The sequence below is a fragment of the Carcharodon carcharias genome (genome assembly GCF_017639515.1).
Source record: "Carcharodon carcharias isolate sCarCar2 chromosome 39 unlocalized genomic scaffold, sCarCar2.pri SUPER_39_unloc_14, whole genome shotgun sequence".
NCBI lineage: Eukaryota > Metazoa > Chordata > Chondrichthyes > Lamniformes > Lamnidae > Carcharodon > Carcharodon carcharias.
In genome coordinates, this window is record NW_024470819.1 from 153,164 (window position 1) to 175,219 (window position 22,056).

The window sequence follows — 22,056 nt, forward strand, 5'->3', positions numbered from 1 at the left end:
CTGTGGGACTCACTCCCTCCCTCCGTCTCCAAACTGTGGGACTCCCTCACTCCCTCAGCCTCCAAACTGTGGGACTCCCTCCTTCCCTCCCTCAACCTCCAAACTGTGGGACTCCCTCCCTCCCTCCGTCTCCAAACTGTGGGACTCCCTCACTCCCTCAGCCTCCAAACTGTGGGACTCCCTCCTTCCCTCCCTCAACCTCCAAACTGTGGGACTCCCTCCATCCCTCAGTCTCCAAACTGTGGGACTCCCTCCCTCCCTCAGCCTCCAAACTGTGGGACTCCCTCCATCAGCTTCCAAACTGTGGGTCTCCCTCCCTCCCTCAGCCTCCAAACTGTGGGACTCCCTCCCTCAGTCTCCAAACTGTTGGACTCCCTCCCTCCCTCAGCCTCCAAACTGTGGGACTCCCTCCCTCAGTCTCCAAACTGTTGGACTCCCTCCCTCCCTCAGTCTCCAAACTGTGGGACTCCCTCCCTCCCTCAGCCTCCAAACTGTGGGACTCCCTCCCTCAGCCTCCAAACTGTGAGACTCCCTCCCTCCCTCAGCCTCCAAACTGTGGGATTCCCTCCCTCCCTCAGCCTCCATACTGTGGGACTCCCTCCCTCCCTCAGCCTCCAAACTGTGGGACTCCCTCCCTCCCTCAGCCTCCAAACTGTGGGACGCCCTCCGTCCCTCAGTCTCCAAACTGTGGGACTCCCTCCCCCCCTCAGTCTCCAAACTGTGGGACTCACTTCCTTCCTCAGCCTCCAAACTGTGGAACTCCCTCCCTCCCTCCGTCTCCAAACTGTGGGACTCCCTCACTCCCTCAGCCTCCAAACTGTGGGACTCCCTCCTTCCCTCCCTCAACCTCCAAACTGTGGGACTCCCTCCATCCCTCAGTCTCCAAACTGTGGGACTCCCTCACTCCCTCAGCCTCCAAACTGTGGGACTCCCTCACTCCCTCAGCCTCCAAACTGTGGGACTCCCTCCCTCCCTCCGTCTACAAACTGTGGGACTCCCTCACTCCCTCAGCCTCCAAACTGTGGGACTCCCTCACTCCCTCAGCCTCCAAACTGTGGGACTCCCTCCCTCCCTCCGTCTCCAAACTGTGGGACTCCCTCACTCCCTCAGCCTCCAAACTGTGGGACTCCCTCCTTCCCTCCCTCAACCTCCAAACTGTGGGACTCCCTCCATCCCTCAGTCTCCAAACTGTGGGACTCCCTCACTCTCTCAGCCTCCAAACTGTGGGACTCCCTCCTTCCCTCCCTCAACCTCCAAACTGTGGGACTCCCTCCCTCCCTCCCTCCGCCTCCAAACTGTGGGACTCCCTCCCCCCCTCAGTCTCCAAACTGTGGGACTCACTTCCTTCCTCAGCCTCCAAACTGTGGGACTCCCTCCCTCCCTCCGTCTCCAAACTGTGGGACTCCCTCACTCCCTCAGCCTCCAAACTGTGGGACTCCCTCCTTCCCTCCCTCAACCTCCAAACTGTGGGACTCCCTCCCTCCCTCCGTCTCCAAACTGTGGGACTCCCTCACTCCCTCAGCCTCCAAACTGTGGGACTCCCTCCTTCCCTCCCTCAACCTCCAAACTGTGGGACTCCCTCCATCCCTCAGTCTCCAAACTGTGGGACTCCCTCCCTCCCTCAGCCTCCAATCTGTGGGACTCCCTCCCTCCCTCAGCCTCCAAACTGTGGGACTCCCTCCTTCCCTCCCTCAACCTCCAAACTGTGGGACTCCCTCCCTCAGCCTCCAAACTGTGGTACTCCCTCCCTCCCTCAGCCTCCAAACTGTGGGACTCACTTCCTTCCTCAGTCTCCAAACTGTGACACTCCCTCACTACCTCAGCCTCCAGACTATGGGACTCCCTCACTCCCTCAGCCTCCAGACTATGGGACTCCCTCCATCCCTGAGCCTCCAAACTATGGGACTCCCTCCCTCCCTCAGCCTCCAAACTGTGGGACTCCCTCCTTCCCTCCCTCAACCTCCAAACTGTAGGACTCCCTCCATCCCTCAGTCTCCAAACTGTGGGACTCCCTCCCTCCCTCAGCCTCCAAACTGTGGGACTCCCTCCCTCAGCCTCCAAACTGTGGGACTCCCTCCTTCCCTCCCTCAACCTCCAAACTGTGGGACTCGCTCCATCCCTGAGCCTCCAAACTATGGGACTCTCTCACTCCCTCAGCCTCCAGACTATGGGACTCCCTCCATCCCTGAGCCTCCAAACTGTGGGACTCCCTCCATCCCTCAGTCTCCAAACTGTGGGACTCCCTCCCTCAGCCTCCAAACTGTGGGACTCCCTCCTTCCCTCGCTCAACCTCCAAACTATGGGACTCCCTCCCTCCCTCAGCCTCCAAACTGTGGGACTCCCTCCTTCCCTCCCTCAACCTCCAAACTGTGGGACTCCCTCCCTCCCTCAGCCTCCAAACTGTGGGACTCCCTCCTTCCCTCCCTCAACCTCCAAACTGTGGGACTCCCTCCCTCCCTCAGCCTCCAAACCGTGGGACTCCCTACCTCATTCCCGAAATTGATGGGTTTTCCAGTCCCAATATCTGCTTGTAAACTGCACAGCTCCTCATATTCAACAGACTCATTCTTTTTAGCACAACCAGTACTGGATAAAATCGCCATCGAAATGAAGAGAGAAATCACCAACATTGTGAAACAGAAACTGAAAGGTAAATCCCACACTTCAACTCTCGAGAATGGGATATGCAGGACAGAGTTACAGACTGGAATATAGTCGAGGTGTTCGGGGTGGTCTATATATAGGATAACAGATTCCCGGGTGTGAGTTACAGACTGGAATATAGTCGAGGGGGTTTGAAGTGGTTTATATATAGAATAACAGATACCCGGGAGTGAGTTACAGACTGGAATCTAATCGAGGGGTTCGGGGTGGTTTATATATAGAATAACAGATACCCGGGAGTGAGTTACATACCGGAATCTAATCGAGGGGTCCGGTGTGGTTATATATAGAATAACAGATACTCGGGATTGATTTACGGATTGGAATCTAATCGAGGGGTTCAGGATGGAATATATATAGAAGAATAGATACCCGGGAATTAGTTACATACCGGAATCTAATTGAGGGGTTCAGAGGGGTTTGTATATAGTATAACAGATACCTGCGAGTGAGTTACAGACTGGATTCTAATCGAGGGGTTCGGTGTGTTTTATGTATAGAATAATAGATACCCGGGAGTGAGTTACAGACTTGAATCTAATCAAGGGGTTCGGGGTGGTTTATTTATAGAATAACAGAGACTCGGGATTGATTTACGGACTGGAATCTAATTGAGGGGTTCAGGATGGGATATATATTGAAGAATAGATACCCGGGAGTTAGTTACATACCAGAATCTAATTGAGGGGTTCAGAGGGGTTTATATATAGAATAACAGATACCCGGGAGTCAGTTACAGACTGGAATCTAATTGAGGGGTTCGGGTGGTTTATATATAGAATAACAGATACCTGGGAGTGAGTTACAGCCTGGAATCTAATCGAGGGTGTCAGGGTGGTTTATATATAGAATAACAGATACCCGGGAGTGAGTTACAGACTGGAATCTAATCGAGGGGTTCGGGGTGGATTTTAGATAGAATAACAGATACCTGGGAGTGAGTTACAGACTGGAATCTAATCGAGGGGTTCGGGGTGGATTATAGATAGAATAACAGATACCTGGGAGTGAGTTACAGACTGGTATCTAATCGAGGGGCTTGGGTTGCTTTATATATAGAATATCAGAAATCCTGGAGTGAGTTACAGGCTGGAATCTAATGGAGGGATTCGGGATGGTTTATAAATAGTATACCAGATATCCGGGAGTGAGTTACAGACTGCAATCTAATCGAGGGGTTCGGTGACGTTTATATATAAAATAACAGGTACCAGGGAGTGACTTACAGACTGGAATCTAATCGAGGCATTCGGGTTGGTTTATATATAGAATAATAGATACCTGGGAGTGGGTCACAGACTGGAATCTAATCGAGGTGTTCAGGGTGGTTTATATATAGAATAAGAGATACCTGCGAGTGATTTAAAGACTGGATTCTAATCAATGGGTTCGGTGTGTTTTATATAAAAAATAACGGATACCCGGGAGTGAGTTACAGACTGGAATCTAATCGAGGGGTTCAGGATGTTTATATATAGAATAATAGATACCCGGGAGTGAGTTACAGACTGGAATCTAATCGAGGGGTTCAGGGTGGTTTATATATAGAATAACAGATACCCGGGAGTGAGTTACAGACTGGAATCTAATCGAGGGGTTCAGGGTGGTTTATATACAGATTAACAGATACCCGGGAGTGAGTTACAGACTGGAATCTAATCGAGGGGTTCAGGGTGGTTTATATATAGAACAACAGATATTCGGGAGTGAGTTACAGCCTGGAATCTAATCGAGTGTTTCGGAGTGGTGTTTACGTAGAATAACAGATACCCAGGAGTTAGTTACTGACTGGAATCTAATCGAGGGTCTCAGGGGGTTTATATATCGAATAGGAGATACCTGGGAGTGAGGTACAGACTGGAATCTAATCGAAGGGTTCAGGGGGTTTATATTTACAATATCAGATACCTGGGAATGAGTTTCAGGTTGGAATCTAATCGAGGGGATCGGGGAGGTGCTTATATATAGAAGAGCAGACACACCGAGAGCGAGTTACAGACTTGATTCTAATCGAGGTGTTCAGGGTGCTTTATTTATAGAATAACAGATAGCTCGGAGTGAGTTACAGACTGGAATCTAATCGAGGGTGTCAGGGTGGTTTATATATAGAATAACAGATACTCGTGAGTGAGTTACAGACTGGAATCTAATCGAGGGTCTCAGGGGGTTTATATATAGAATAACAGATACCCGGGAGTGAGTTACAGACTGGAATCTAATTAAGGGATTCGGGGTAGTTTATTAGTAGGAGAACAGATACCCAGTTTAGAGTTACAGACTGGAATCTAATCGAGTGTTTCGGTGTGGTGTATATATAGAATAACAGATACCCAGGTGTGAGTTACAGACTGGAATCTAATCGAGGGGTTCAGAGTGGTTTATATATAGAATAACAGATACCCGGGAATGAGTTCCAGACTGGAATCTAATCGGGGGGCTCGGGGTGATTTATATTTAGAATAACAGGTACCGGGTAGTGATTTACAGACTGGAATCTAATCGAGGGGTTCGGGGTGGTTTATTTATAGAATAACAGATAGCTCGGAATGAGTTACAGACTGGAATCTAATCGAGGTGTTCGGGGTGGTTTATATATAGAATAACAGATACCCAGGAGTGAGTTACAGACTGGAATCTAATCGAGGGGTTCGGGGGGGATTACATATAGAATAAATGATACATGGAAGTGATTTACAGACTGGAATCTAATCGAGGGGTTCAGGGAGGTTTATATATAGAATAACAGATACCCGCGAGTGAGTTACAGACTGGAATCTAATCGAGGGGTTCGGGGTGGTTTATATATAGAAAAAATGATACCCAAGAGTGAGTTACAGACTGGAATCTAACCGATGCGTTCGGGGTGGTTTGTATATAGAACAACAGATATCCGTGAGTGAGTTATAGACTGGAATCTAATGGAGTGTTTCGGTGTGGTGTATATATAGAATAACCAATACCCAGGAGTTAGTTACTGACTGGAATCTAATCGAGAGGTTCGGGGTGATTCATATATAGAATAACAGATACCTGGGAGTGAGTAACAGGTTCGAATCTAATCGAGGGGTTTGGGGTGGTTTATATATAGAATAACAGATACCTGGGAGTGAGTTACAGACTGGAACCTAATCGAGAGGTTCAGGTTGGTTTATATACAGGATAACGGATACCCGCGAGTGAGTTACTGACTGGAATCTAATCGAGGGGTTTGGGGTGCTTTATATATAGAATAACAGATACCCGGTACTGAGTTACAGACTGGAATCAAATCGAGGGGTTCGGGGTGGTTTATAGATAGAATAACAGATAATTGGGATAGAGTTACAGACTGGAATGTAATCGAGGGGTTTGGGGTGCTTTATATATAGAATATCAGAAATCCTGGAATAAGTTACAGGCTGGAATCTAATGGAGGGATTCGGGGTGGTTTATAAATAGTATAACAGATACCCGGGAGTGAGTTACAGACTGGAACATAATCTATTGTTTCGGGGGGGTTTATATATAGAATAGAAGATTCCCGGGAGTTAGTTACAGACTGGAATCTAATCGAGGGTCTCGGGGTGGGGTTTATATATAGAAGAGCAGACACACCGAGAGTGAGTTACAGACTGGAAACTAACCGATGGGTTCGGGGTTGCTTATATATAGAATAACAGATGCCCGGGAGTGAGTTACAGACTGGAATCTAATCGAGGGATTCAGGATGTTTATATATAGAATAACAGATACCCGGGAGTGAGTTACAGACTGGAATCTAATCGAGGTGTTCGGGGTGGTTTATATATAGAATAACAGATACCCGAGAGTTAGTTACAGACTTGAATCTAATCCAGGGTCTCGGGGTGTGGTTTATATATAGAACAGCAGAAAGACCGAGAGTGAGTTACAAACTGGAATCTTATTGAGGGTTTCGAGGTGATTTATATTTAGAATAACAGATACCCGGGAGTGAGTTACAGACTGGAATCTAATTGAGTGGTTTTGGGGTTGTTTATCTATAGAATAACAGATATGCGGGAGTGAGTTACAGACTGGAATCTAATCGAGGGTTTCGTTGTGGTTTATATAAACCAGTTCCTTTTATCGTCCATATGGCATTGATCTCCTTCTTCTCCGCACTTTGTCTCTATCGTTTGGCCATCGGTCAGTGCCTGATTTTAAGCGAGCGGACCACAGCTGTTTCCCAACTCTGTGCGCTGTTCGTCCCCCAGGCTCGGCTTCTCCCCAAAGCCTCTCATGGGCCACTTTGTCAAATGCCTTCTGGACGACCAAGGTCCCTGGGCATCCGCCCGGTCAGAGTTCACCGGTCCACCATTTCCCATCGGCGTCTCCAGGGGTGCGGCTTACTCAGACATGAGGGTCAACCATGCCCAAACTCTGACCACTCTGCCCCTTTTTTCTCCTTGCAGGACACTTTCTCAGCAACGCCCTCGGGTCTTTCACAATTAGGGCCCGTGACACCATCAATCGGCACATCTCCCACTTCACCAATCACGGTACGGTGCAGGATTTCAGGAGGACGTGGTCTTTATAAAAATTACTACTGTTAATTATCTTCAATCTCGCATTGAGGGCTTTGTTGGGCGGGCCCAGTGTTTATTGCCCATCCCTAATTGCCCCTCCAGAAGGTGGGGGTGAGCCACCTTCTTGAACGGCTGAAGCCCCTGTGGGTGTAGGTAGACCCACGGCGCTGTTAGGGAGGGAGTTCCAGGATTTTGTCCCCGTGTGGTGTAGGTACACCCACAGCGCTGTTAGGGAGGGAGTTCCAGGATTTTGTCCCCGTGTGGCGTAGGTACACCCACGGCGCTGTTAGGGAGGGAGTTCCAGGATTTTGTCCCCGTGTGGTGTAGGTACACCCACGGCGCTGTTAGGGAGGGAGTTCCAGGATTTTCTCCCTGTGGTGTAGGTATACCCACGGCGCTGTTAGGGAGGGAGTTCCAGGATTTTGTCCGTGTGGTGTAGGTACACCCACGGCGCTGTTAGGGAGGGAGTTTCCGGATTTTGTACGTGTGGTGTAGGTACACTCACAGTGCTGTTAGGGTGGGAGTTCCAGGATTTTGTCCGTGTGGTGTAGGTACACCCACAGTGCTGTTAGGGTGGGAGTTCCAGGATTTTGTCCGTGTGGTGTAGGTGCACCCACGGCGCTGTTAGGGAGGGCGTTCCAGGATTTTTACCCAGTGACAGTGAAGGAACGGCCGATATATTTCCAAGTCAGGATGGTGAGTGACTTGGAGGGGAACTTCTAGGTGATGGTGTTCCCCATGTGTCTGCTGCCCTTGTCCTTCTAGATGGTAGTGGTCGTGGGTTTGGAAGGTGCTGTCGAAGGAGCCTTGGTGAGTTGCTGCAGTGCATCTTGTAGATGGTACACACACTGCTGCTACTGTGCGTCGGCGGGTGAAGGGAGTGAATGTTTGTGGATGGGGGGCCGATCAAGCAGGACTGCTTTGTCCTGGACGGTGTCGAGCTTCTTGAGTGTTGTGGGAGCTGCAACTCATCCAGGCAAGTGGGGAGTATCCCATCACACTTCTGACTTGTGCCTTGTAGATGGTGGACAGGGTTTGGGGGAGTCAGGAGGTGAGTGACTCTCCGCAGGATTCCCAGCTTCTGACCTGCTCTTGTAGCCACAGTGTTTATGTGGCTGGTCCCAGTTCAGTTTCTGGTCAATGGTCACCCCCAGGATGTTGACAGTGGGGGATTCAGTGAGGGTAATGCCCATTGAATGTCAAGGGGGCAATGGTTGGATTCTCTCTTGTTGGGGATGGTCATTGCCTGGCCCTTGCGTGACGTGAATGTTACAGATCACACCGACTCGCTGTTTTTAAAACTAAATCTTTCCCCCTCCCCACACCCCTCAACCCCACCCCCGTCCCCCTCTGGTTCTTTACCCCGATCGCCCTCAATCTGTGTGTCCCTCTGGTTCCCGAACCTCCGATCACCGGAGACAGGTTCTCCTCATTGACCCACCCATCGCAGACCCTTCCCGATTCCGAACGCCTCGATTCGATCTCCCCCTTGACCTTCTCCACTTCCAAGGAGAACGAGGAACCCCCACACCCCAGCTTCTCTCTCTCTCTCTCTCTCTACGTGGACTGAAGCCCCTCGTTCCCCCCTACCCCTGGGGTCACTCCAGACACTCGAGCTCCGTAATCCAGGTCAACACTCCCCCCGATGCCAGTACTGAGGGAGTGCTGCACTGTCAGAGGGTCAGTACTGAGGGAGTGCTGCACTGTTGGAGGGTCAGTACTGAGGGAGTGCTGCACTGTCGGAGGGCCAGTACTGAGGGAGTGCCGCACTGTCGGAGGGTCAGTACTGAGGTAGTGCTGCACTGTCAGAGGGTCAGTACTGAGGGAGTGCTGCACTGTTGGAGGGTCAGTACTGAGGGAGTGCTGCACTGTCGGAGGGCCAGTACTGAGGGAGTGCCGCACTGTCGGAGGGTCAGTACTGAGGGAGTGCTGCACTGTCAGAGGGCCAGTACTGAGGGAGTGCCGCACTGTCAGAGGGTCAGTACTGAGGGAGTGCCGCACTGTCGGAGGGTCAGTACTGAGGGAGTGCTGCACTGTCGGAGGGCCAGTACTGAGGGAGTGCTGCACTGTCGGAGGGCCAGTACTGAGGGAGTGCTGCACTGTCAGAGGGTCAGTACTGACGGAGTGCTGCACTGTCAGAGGGTCAGTACTGACGGAGTGCTGCACTGTCAGAGGGTCAGTACTGACGGAGTGCTGCACTGTCAGAGGGTCAGTACTGAGGGAATGCTGCACTGTCAGAGGGTCAGTACTGACGGAGTGCTGCACTGTCAGAGGGTCAGTACTGAGGGAGTGCTGCACTGTCAGAGGGTCAGTACTGAGGGAGTGCTGCACTGTCAGAGGGTCAGTACTGAGGGAGTGCTGCACTGTCGGAGGGTCAGTACTGAGGGAGTGCTGCACTGTCGGAGGGTCAGTACTGAGGGAGTGCTGCACTGTCAGAGGGTCAGTGCTGAGGGAGTGCCGCACTGTCAGAGGGTCAGTACTGAGGGAGTGCCGCACTGTCAGAGGGTCAGTACTGAGGGAGTGCTGCAATGCCAGAGGGTCAGTGCTGAGGGAGTGCCGCACTGTCAGAGGGGTTGTCTCTTGGGATGAGATGTGAAACTGTTTCCCATGGCTCTCTCAGGTGGGTGTGAAAGGTCCCACAGTCTCAATCGGGGGAAGTGCGGATGGTCGGGGGAGGGGTATAATTCCCCCAATATCCTGGGGCTCAGAATGTTCCCCCTCAGCCAACATGACATGGGGTTATTATCACATCGTTGTTTGTGGGATCTTGCTGTGCACAATTTGGCTGCCCTTTCTCCGACATCACAACCGTGAACTCAGTTCCGAGAAAGGTTCCATTGACTGAGGCAATGTCCCAAGCGGGGTAAGACGCGCTAGAGAAATGTAAATGATCTAATTTTACTTGTTAGTAACTCCAGGCTCTGATTTTATTTACAGTCGAGTGCAGTAACATCTGTGGTAAGTGTTAATCCAACTCTCTGCACAGCACTAAACCTCACACCCAGCGTCACTCACACTCACTCACACTCACACACACACACTAAAACCTCACACCCAGCGTCACTCACACTCACTCACACTCACACTCACACTAAAACCTCACACCCAGCGTCACTCACACTCACTCACACTCACACACACTCACACTAAAACCTCACACCCAGCGTCACTCACTCACACTCACACTCACACTCACACTAAAACCTCACACCCAGTGTCACTCACACTCACTCACACTCACACTCACACTCACACTAAAACCTCACACCCAGTGTCACTCACACTCACTCACACTCACACTCACTCACACTCACTCACACACACACACTCACACTCGGTAAGTGTTAATCCAACTCTCTGCACAGCACTAAAGCTCACCCCCAGCGTCACTCACACTCACTCACACTCACACTCACACTCAAACTAAAACCTCACACCCAGCGTCACTCACACTCACTCACTCACACACACTCACTCACACTCAGTAAGTGTAAACCCAATTCTCTGCACGGCACTAAACCTCACACCCAGCGTCACTCACACTCTCTCACACTCACACACACTCACACTAAAACCTCACACCCGGCGTCACTCACACTCACTCACTCACACACTCACTCACACTAAAACCTCACACCCAGCGTCACTCACACTCACTCACTCACACACACTCACTCACACTCAGTAAGTGTAAACCCAATTCTCTGCACGGCACTAAACCTCACACCCAGCGTCACTCACACTCACTCACACACACTCACTCACACTAAAACCTCACACCCAGCGTCACTCACACTCACTCACACTCACACACACACACACTAAAACCTCACACCCAGCGTCACTCACACTCACTCACTCACACACACTCACTCACACTAAAACCTCACGCCCAGCGTCACTCACACTCACTCACTCACACACACTCACTCACACTAAAACCTCACACCCAGCGTCACTCACACTCACTCACTCACACACACTCACTCACACTCAGTAAGTGTAAACCCAATTCTCTGCACGGCACTAAACCTCACACCCAGCATCACTCACACTCACTCACACTCACACACACTCACACTAAAACCTCACACCCAGCGTCACTCACACTCACTCACACACACACTCACTCACACTAAAACCTCACACCCAGCGTCACTCACACTCACTCACTCACACACACTCACTCACACTCAGGAAGTGTAAATCCAACTCTCTGCATGGCACTAAACCTCACACCCAGCGTCACACACACACTCACTCACACAGAATCATTCACTCTCACTCACACTCACACTCACACTCACACTCACTAAAACCTCACACCCAGCGTCACTCACACACACTTACTCACACACACTCACTCACACTCACTCACACTCACTCACACTCACTCACACTCACTCTCACTAAAACCTCACACCCAGCGCCACTCACACTCACTCACTCACACACATTCACTCACACTCAGTAAGTGTCAATCCAACTCTCTGCACGGCAATAAACCTCACACCCAGCGTCACTCACACTCACTCACACTCACACTCACACTCACTCCCACTCGGTAAGTGTAAATCCAACTCTCTGCACGGCACTAAACCTCACACCTCGCGTCACTCACACTCACTCACTCACACACTCACTCACACTAAAACCTCACACCCAGCGTCACTCACACTCACTCATACACACTCACTCACACTAAAACCTCACACCCAGCATCACTCACACTCACTCATTCACACACACTCACTCACTCACTCACTCACTCTCACACTCACTCACACTCGGTTAGTGTAATCCAACTCTCTGCACGGCACTATACCTCACACCCAGCATCACTCACACTCATTCACACTAAAACCTCACACCCAGCGTCACTCACACTCACTCACTCACACTCGGTAAGTGTAAATCCAACTCTCTCCCTGGCGGTACACATAGACTAAACACTCAGCGTCACTCACACTCATACTCACTCACACCACACTCACACTCACTCACACTCACACTCGGTAAGTGTTAATCCGACTCTCTCCCCGGTGGTACACATAGACTAAATACTCAGCTTCACTCACACTCACATTTATTAAGTGTTAATCCAACTCTCTGCACGGTGGTACAAATAGACTAAACACCCAGCGTCACTCACACTCACTCACACTCACACTCACTCACACTCACACTCACACTCACACTCGGTAAGTGTAAATCCAACTCTTTTCCCGGCACTACACATAGACTAAACACCCAGTGTCACTCTCACTCACACTCACTCACACTCACTCAAACTCACTCCATTCGGTAAGTGTTAATCCAACTCTCTCCCCTGCTCTAAAACTAACACCCAGCATCACTCACACTCACTCACACACACTCACTCACACTCACTCGCACACACTCACACTCACTCACAGTCACTCACACTCACTCACTCACACTCACTCACTCTCACTCACTCACTCTCACACGCTCACTCACTCACACTCACTCACACACACTCACTCACACTCACTCGCACACACTCACAGTCACTCACACTCACTCACACTCACTCACTCTCACACACTCACTCACACACACACACACACACACACACTCACATTCACTATCACACTCACACTCACTCTCACAAACACTCACACTCACACTGACTCTCACTCATTCTCACACTCACTCACACACATACTCACTCTTACACTCACTCACATTCGTACTCTCATACATACTTACTCATACTCACTCACTTTTACACACTCACACTGACACACTCACTCACACTCACACACACTCACTCACACTCACACACACTCACTCCCACTCACTCCCACTCACACACACACTCTCTCCCACTCACACACACACCCTCTCCCACTCACACACTAATAAACACACTCACTCCCACTCACACCCACTCACACACACACACACATACACACACACACTCCCACTCAGACAATCACACACCCATTCCCACTCACTAACTCGTGAACACACACACACTCACGCACGCATACTCATGCACACACACACACTCATTCACTCGCATGCTCACACACACACAGACACACTCACTCCCACACACCACACTTGTGTATGCACATCCACATACACACATGCACGTACACACACTCACTCACACGCACACACACTCACTCACTCATACACACAGTGACACACTCACCCTTACACACTCACTCCCACACTCTCTCACACCCCCTCCACCCCCCCCCCACACACACACACGTGCATGCACATACACACAGATACACACATACACACAGTGCTGCTTTGTCCTGAACGGTGTCGAGCTTCTTGAGTATTGTGGGAGCTGCACACATCCAGGCAAGTGGGGAGTATCCCATCACACTCCTGACTTGTGCCTTGTAGATGGTGGACAGGCTTTGGGGGAGTCAGGAGGTTAGTAACTCTCTGCAGGATTCCCAGCCTCTGACCTGCTCTTGTAGCCACAGTATTTATATGGCTGGTCCCAGTTCAGTTTCTGGTCAATGGTAACCCCCAGGATGTCGACAGTGGGGGATTCAGTGAGGGTAATGCCCATTGAACATCAAGGGGGTGATGGTTAGATTCTCTCTTGCTGGAGATGGTCATTGCCTGGCACTTGTGTGGGGTGAATGTTATCCAGGGTGGGTTAGGTTGGAGAAGCTGGAGGTGGGGTGGGTGCTGTTCTCCTTGGAGCAGAGAAGATTGAGGAAGGGAGTGGGGGGAAGGATCTGATAGAGGTGGAGGAGACCAGGACAGGCTGGGAGAAGGTAGATGGAGAATAACTCTCTCCACTCGCTGGTGGATCAGGGAGTCGTGGGCCCTGGACACAGATTTAAGATTATGGGGCAAGGGAGGAATTAGAGTTAGAGTATAGGGTAAGGGGTTAGGGGGTTGGGGTTGTGGGTGGGGGGGTCAATGGTTAGGGTTTGGTTTTTGGGCTTGGGATAGTTGATAGGGTGTAGTGGTTTGGGGTTTAGTGGTAGAGGATAGGGGTAAGGGTTCGGGGTTGGGGTTAAGGTTGGGTGGTAGGGGTTAGGGGTTTGGGGTTAGGGTTAGGGTTGGGTGATAGGTGTTAGGGGTTCGGGTTAGGGGTTAGAGTTGGGTAATAGGGGTTAGGAGTTCGACGTTCAGGGTTAGGGTTGGGTGAAAGGGGTTAGGTGTTCGGGTTAGGGGTTAGGGTTGGGTGATAGGGGTTAGGAGTTCGACGTTCAGGGTTAGGGTTGGGTGATAGGGGTTAGGGGTTCAGGTTGGGGGTTAGGGTTGGGTGATAGGAGTAAGGGTTCGGGATTGGGGTTAGGGTTTGGTGATAGGGGTTAGGGGTATGGGGTTGGGATTAGGGTTGGGTGATAGGGGTTAGGGGTTTGGGGTTAGAGTTGGGTGATAGGGGTTAGGGGTTAGGGTTTTGGTTTAGGGTTTGGAGTTAAGGTTGGGTGATAGGGGTCAGTAGTTCAGGGTTGGGGTTAGTGTTGGGTGATATGGGTTTGGGGTCCGGGGTTGGGGTTAGGGTTCTGTGATAGGTGTAAGGTGATAGGGGTTAGAGGTTCGGGGTTGGGCTTAGGATTGGGTGATAGGTGTTAGGGGTACAGGGTTGGGGTTAGGGTTGGGTGATAGGGGTACAGGGTTGGGGTGATTGTTGGGTGAGAGGGGTACAGGGTTGGGATGATTGTTGGGTAATAGGGGTACAGGGTTGGGGTTATTGTTGGGTGATAGGGGTTAGGGGTTCGGGTTGGGTTTAGGGTTGGGTGATAGGGGTTAGGGGTTTGGGGTTGGGGTTAGGGGATAGGCGTTAGGGGTTTGGGGTTAGGGTCGGGTGATATGGGTTTGGGGTTCAGGGTTGGGGTTAGGGTTGTGTGATAGGTGTAAGGTGATAGGGGTTAGGGGTTCGGAGTTGGGGTTAGGGTTGGGTGATATGGGTTAGGGGTTCGGGGTTGGGGTTAGGGTTGGGTGATAGTGGTTAGAGGTTCGGTGTTGGGGTTAGGGTTGTGTGGTAAGTGTTAGGGGGCTGGGGTTAGGTTAGGGTGATAGGGTGTAAGGATTCTGGTTATGGTTGGGTGATAGGCATTAGGGTTTCGTGGTTTAGGGTTTGGGTTGTGAGATAGCGGTTAGGGCTCCGGGTTTGGGTTTGGTGATAGGGGTTAGGGGTTCGGGGTTGGGGTAAGGGTTTGGTGATAGGGGTTAGGGGTTAGGGCTCCGGGTTTGGGTTTGGTGATAGGGGTTAGGGGTTCGGGGTTGGTGTAAGGGTTGGGTGATAGGGGTTAGAGGTTCGGGGTTGGGGTAAGGGTTGGGTGATAGGGGTTAGGAGTTTGGGGTTGGGGTTAGGGTTGGGTGATAGGGGTTAGAGGTTCGGGGTTGGGGTAAGGGTTTGGTGATAGGGGTTAGGGGTTAGGGCTCCGGGTTTGGGTTTGATGATAGGGGTTAGGGGTTCGGGGTTGGGGTTAGGTTTGGGTGATAGGGGTTAGAGGTTCGGGGTTGGGGTAAGGGTTGGGTGATAGGGGTTAGGAGTTTGGGGTTGGGGTTAGGGTTGGGTGATAGGGGTTAGAGGTTCGGGGTTGGGGTAAGGGTTGGGTGATAGGGGTTAGGGGTTGGGGTAAGAGTTGGGTGATAGGGGTTAGGGGTTCGGGGTTGGGGTAAGGTTTGGGTGATAGGGGTTAGGTGTTGGGGTAAGAGTTGGTTGATAGGGGTTAGGGGTTCGGGGTTGGGGTAAGTGTTGGGTGAACGGGGTTAGAGGTTTGGGGTTGGGGTTTGGGTTTGGTGATAGGGGTTAGGGGTTCGGCGTTGTGGTTAGGGTTGGGTGATATGTTTAGGGTTTTGGTGTTGGGGTTAATATTGGTTGATAGGGGTTATGGGTTCGGGGTTGGGGTTAGGGTTGGGTGATAGGGGTTCGGAAATTGCGTTAGGGTTGGGTGATAGGGGTTAGAGGTTCGGAGTTGGGGTTAGGGTTGGGTGATAGGGGTTAGAGGTTTGGGGTTGGGGTTGGGTGATAGGTATTAGGGGTTTGGGGTTTGGCATTAGTGTTGATAGGGGATTGGGGTTCAGCGTTAGGGTTAGGGTTGTCTGATAGGGGTTGGGGTTCGGGATTAAGATTAGATGTTAGGGTTATGAGTGCTTTAGGGTTGAGGTCAGTGGTTAGGGTTGAAGTTAGGGTTAGGGTTAGGATTAGGGGTTCGGGGTTAGGGTTATGACTCTGTGTTAGGGTTGAGTTTAGGGGTTAAGAATTAGGGTTAGGGTTAGGGATTAGGGTTTGGATTAAGGGTTAGGGTTATGACTCTGCGTTAGTGTTGAGGTTAGGGGTTAAGAATTAGGGTTAGGGTTAGGGGTTAGGGTGAGGATTAGGGGTTAGGGGTTAGGGGTATGACTCTGTGTTAAGGTTGAGGTTAGGGATTAGCGATTAGTGTTAGTGTTAGGGTTAGGGATTAGGGTTAGAGTTAGGGTTTAGGGTATGACTCTGCGTTAGGGTTGAGGTTAGGGGTTAGGGTTAGGGTTAGTGTTAGGGTTAGGGATTAGGGTTAGGGTTAGGGGTTAGGGGTATGACTCTGTGTTAGGGTTGAGATCAGGGTTAGGGATTAGGGTTAGTGTTGGGGTTAAGGGTATGACTCTGCGTTAGGGTTGAGGTTAGGGGTTAGGGTTAGGGTTAGTATTAGGGTTATGGATTATGGTTCGGATTAGGGGTTAAGGTTAGGGTTGAGGTCAGGGGTTAGGGTTAGTGTTAGGGTTAGGGATTAGGGTTAGTGTTAGGGTTAGGGGTTAGGGGTATGACTCTGGGTTAGGGTTGAGGTTAGAGGTTAGGGTTAGGGTTAGTGTTAAGGTTAGGGATTAGGGTTAGGGTTAGGTAGAGGGGTAAGGGGTATGACTCTGCGTTAGGGTTGAGGTTAGGGGTTAGGGTTAGGGTTAGGGTTAGTGTTCGGGTTAGGGATTAGGGTTCAGATTAGCGGTTAGGGTTAGGTTTGAGGTCAGGGCTTAGGGATTAGGATTAGGAATTCAGGTTATGAACCGCAGTGAGTATTAATGACCTGTAACACACTCCCCAGGAGGGTGGAAATAGACGAGATGATGAATAACTTTTGAAGGAAATTGAATGGGCGTTCGAGGGAAATGGACTTGCACCGGCCTCGGCGAGGGAGGGTGAGCTGGGGTGGGGCGGGGGAAGGGGTGCGGGCGTAGTGGGGATGGGACGATGCTGAGGAATGGGAATGGCTGGGTTGCCTACACCCCCAAGCCGAGCTGGCGTGGAGTCAGGGGGCAGAACGGCCACACTGACTCCACGAAACGGCGTCCGGGGAAAGTGTTAGGGAGCGGAATTCGCGGGGAGAGCGGCTTCGGCGGTGGTGGGAAGTGGGGGAAGGAGCCGGGGGGGGGGGACGGAATTCGGAATGGAGTGGGGGCACGGGTAGAGAAGGGGAATGGAGGGACAGGTGGCGCTGGCGGTTGGAGTTGGGGGGGAGCTGCGGGGTGGTGGGTCCGGGTAGGCACTGGTTAAAACTGGGAACCCGACGGTGCTGACTATTCCTTTCTCCTCTCCCTCCCTCCAATCCCCAGGTAACTTCACAGTGAAATTCCTACATTGTAGCGACTGTAGCGTGGAGTATGTCAGCTGTGTCATGAAAATTGAGTGTGCAGGTAGGCTGAACGGGGCTGTGGAGGGGTGGGTTGGGGCGATGACATGGGCAGGAGGGGTGGGGGTTTGTGATACACTGAGTGGCAAAAGATTAAACCCTGACGCAGGAGGCGGACAGGTTGCCGGAACATTCTCCAAGGGAAGAAGCCCGAACCATGGACAGGTTCCTTTCATGAACGTGTGTCACTTCGAGCACGTATAAATAAGCCACATCAATGGGCTCGATTGCTTATCTCTCCTCGGTTGGCAGTGTAGCTGCTGGAGCACTCAAGCCCCTGAGGGAGGAGGATGGGGGCAGAGTGGGGTCGGGGGTAGGAGATCAGACACGGCGGTGTTGAGCGGCGGGGAGCGGGGTGGGGGTGGGGGGGGGGATGGGATGCGAGAGGGGCTGAATGGCCTCCTCCGGCCCCTTCTTCCCCTGACCTCCGTCGACTGCCCAGGAGCCTTCAACATCAGCCTCGTCGGCCACGTGGACGGGAGTCACGTGTGCTGCTCACTCGATGTGGGGGGGTGGGGTCAATGAGTGGGGGGAAACTATTTCCAGTTGTCAGGAGGGTCGGGAGCCAGAGGGTGACACAGGTTGAAGGCGATTGGGTAAAGAGTAGGGGTTGGAAGTGGGGATAGGCTGAGTCTGATATGTTGAGGCTCCATAATCCAGGCTGACACTACCCCCACCCCCCCCCCCACCCCTCCCCCGGTTCCAGTACTGAGGGAGTGCCACACTGTCGGAGGAGACATCTTTCAGTATCCGACATTAATCTGCCCTCCCGGGTGATGTGGAAGATCCCATGGCCATTACTGGGTGGGTGGTGGTGGTGGGGGTTGGGGGTGTCGGTGGTGAGTGTACAGCGGGAGGGGAGGGGGTCCAATGCTCTAACCCGGCTGGATATCCTCCATTGGTATGGCCGGGGGTGGGGGGTGTGTGTGTAGGGAAAGGGTGGGATCGTCTAGTACCATTCTCCAAGCCCCCCCATGATGTAAATCTCCAGTGCTTGGCTCAGGAAGTGGGTATGTTACTGGGCATTGTATATCTGTAAGATCGCTGGGGCACTGGTCGGAGGTATATGGGTGTGAACGTGGATATCCTCCACTGGTGTGGCCGGGGTGGGTGGGGGGGAGAGGTGGGATTGTCAGGCACCATTCTCCAAGCCCCCCCATGATGTAAATCTCCTGTTATTGGCTCAGGCAGTGGGTATGTCACTGGGCATTGTATATCTGTAAGAGCGCTGGGGCACTGGTCAGAGGTATATGTGTGTGAACGTGGATATCCTCCACTGGTGTGGCTGGGGGTGGGTGGTGTGTGGGATCATCGGGTACTATTCATCAAGCCTCCCCATGATGAGAACCTCCTGTGTTTGGCTCAGGCAGTGGGTATGTCACTGGGCATTGTATATCTGTAAGATCACCGGGGCACTGGTCAGAGGTATATGGGTGCGAAGGGGATGTGAGAAGCAGCGGTCCTGGGAAGGGGGGGTGGCTGGAGGTGGGTCAGGGCATGGAGGGCGGGCAGAGGAATGTAGGGGAGGGAATATTACCTTTGTGTCATGACTGATCCACCCCCCCACCCCCTTCTTGCCCCCACCCCCAGTACTGAAGTTGAAAGTCGGAATCGACGATGAGATCAGGCTGGACTGTTTCGAGCCCTGGCACCGCATAACCTCCAACTTTCACAGTTACATCTACTTCAGGGCACCCTTGGTAAGGAACGACCCCAGCCGTCCTCGAGTCTGACCCTCTCCATCGCTCCCCTGCACCAACCCTGCTACCCACCACCACCTCCGGCCGTCTGCCACCCCCGACTCTCTGTCTCGGACTCGAAAGGACTATCGCTTCCCTCTCCGGTCGCCGGAATTTTTCGGGAGGGAATGTCAAGGCCTGGGAGAGAGGGAGGGGGTTGCGTGGAGGAGGTTTCCCAGAGCGGTGGGGGGTGGGGGGATGGGGGGGTAGGGATGAGGGGCTTCAGTCCGCGCGGAGAGAGAGACAGGGAGAAGCCGGGGGTCTCGTTCTCCTCGGAGCAGAGAAGGTTAAGGGAGAGATTCAGAATCAGGAAGGGTCTGCGATAGGGGTATGTACACATGACTGGTACCCGGGGGGGAAGTGTCAGCCTGGATTATGGAGCTCAAATCCTAGAGTATATACATCTCCCTCCGACAGTGCAGCACCCCCTCAGTACTGGCCCTCTGACAGTGCAGCACTCCCTCAGTACTGACCCTCTGACAGTGCAGCACTCCCTCAGTACTGGTACCGGGGGCAGTGTCGGCCTGGATTATGGAACTCGGATTTCTGGAGTGGTGTGTGGTTGGGGGTGGAGCCGAAGTCACAACCTCCTGGCGCTGAGGGAAGTGTGGGATCCAGTGACCAAGGCGACACGGAGAGCGGCGACAGGCGTGGTTTAAAGCTCGGAATCTCTCATTATCTCCCTCAGGGGAGTCGCAATCTGTGGAATTTTCAGGAATTGCGGGAGACGGATGAGTCAAGCTTGTCCATCCTTCAAGTGAAGAAAGAGCATGAGCAGACCTATTGTTGCATCGTCATGGGGAAAGAGGGCAAACCCATCGCTAACAACTTCTACGATGTAACCGGTAAGGTCCACAGGATGGATGGAAAAGCTGTGAGGAGGATACCAAGGGAGGGCAAAGGGATATCGGCAGGTTCAGCGAGCGGGCAAAAAATATGGCAAGTGGAGTATCGGGTAGGAACATGTGAAGGTTGTCCACTTCGAGAGGAAGGATAGATATGATCTGATTGGAGAGAGATTGCAGGGCTCTGCGATGCAGAGGGATCTGGGTGTCCAGGTACATGAATCGGGGAAAGTTAGTACGCAGATGCAGCAAGTGATTCGGGAGGTAAATGGCCTTTATTGCGAGGGGGATGGGGTATAAAAGCCGGGGAGTCTCGCTCCAAGTGTACAGGGCACTGGGGAGTCCACACCTGGAGCGCGGTGGACAGTTTCAGTCTCCTGACTTAAGGAGGGACAGACTCGCTATTGGAGGCCGCTGGGAGAAGGTTCACTGGGCTGATTCCCGGGATGAAGGGGATTTGTCTGATGGGGGAAAGGTTGAGCAGGTTGGGCCCTGTCTCCATTGGAGTTTAGAGCAATGAGAAGTGATCTTATTGACACAGATCAGATCCTGAGGGGAGGGGAGGGTGGAGGCTGAGGGGATGTTTACCCACCTCGTGGGGGTATCTAGAACGAGGGGGGTGGGAGACACAGTTTCAGAATGAGGGGGTCTCCAGTTGAAGACAGAGATGAGGAGGAATTTCTTCTCTCCGAGGGTGGTCAGTCTGTGGAATGTTCTCCCCCACCCCCCACAGAGAGCAGTGGGGGCCGGGGTGTTGAATATATTCGAGGCTGAGTCAGACAGGTCTCTGATCGACATGGGGTGGGGGGGAGTCGAGGGTTATGGTGGGGGTGGGAGGACAGACAGGAGAGTGGAGCTGAGACCAGAGTGGGAGGTTTTAAAGAATGTCTGAGAGGAGAGAGAGAGAGACAGAGAAAGAGAGAGAGAGAGAGAGAGACAGAAAGAAAGAGACAGCGAGAGACAGAGAGACAGAGAGAGAAAGAGAAAGTGAAAAAAGAGAAACAGGGAGAGAGAGAAAGAGAGAGAAAGACCGGGAGAGAAAGAAAGAGAGAGAGAGAAAGAAAGAGAAATAGGGAGAGAGACAGAGAAAGAGACAGGGAGAGAGACAGAAATAGAGACAGAGAGAAAAAAAAAGAGAAACAGAGAGAGAGACCGAGGAAGAGAGAGAAAGAGAGAGAAAGACAGGGAGAGAAAGAAAGAGAAACAGAGATGAGACTGAGGAAGAGAGAGAAAGACAGGGAGAGAAAGAAAGAGAAACAGAGAGTGAGAGAGAGAAACAGAGAGAGAGAGAGAAAGAGAAACAGAAAGAGAGAGACAGAAAGAGAGACAGAGAGAGAGAAAGAGAAACAGAAAGAGAGAGAGACAGATAGAGAGACAGAAATAGAGAGAGAGTGAAAAAAAGAGAAACAGAGAGAGAGACCGAGGAAGAGAGAGAAAGAGAGAGAAAGACAGGGAGAGAAAGAAAGAGAAACAGAGAGTGAGAGAGAGAAACAGAGAGAGAGAGAGAGAGCGAGAAAGAGAAACAAAGAGAAACAGAGAGAGAGAAACATAGAGAGAGAGAGAGAGAGAAAAAGAAACAAAGAGAAACAGAGAGAGAAACAGAGAGAGAGAGAGAGAAACAGAGAGAGAGAAACATAGAGAGAGAGAGAGAGAGAGAGAAAGA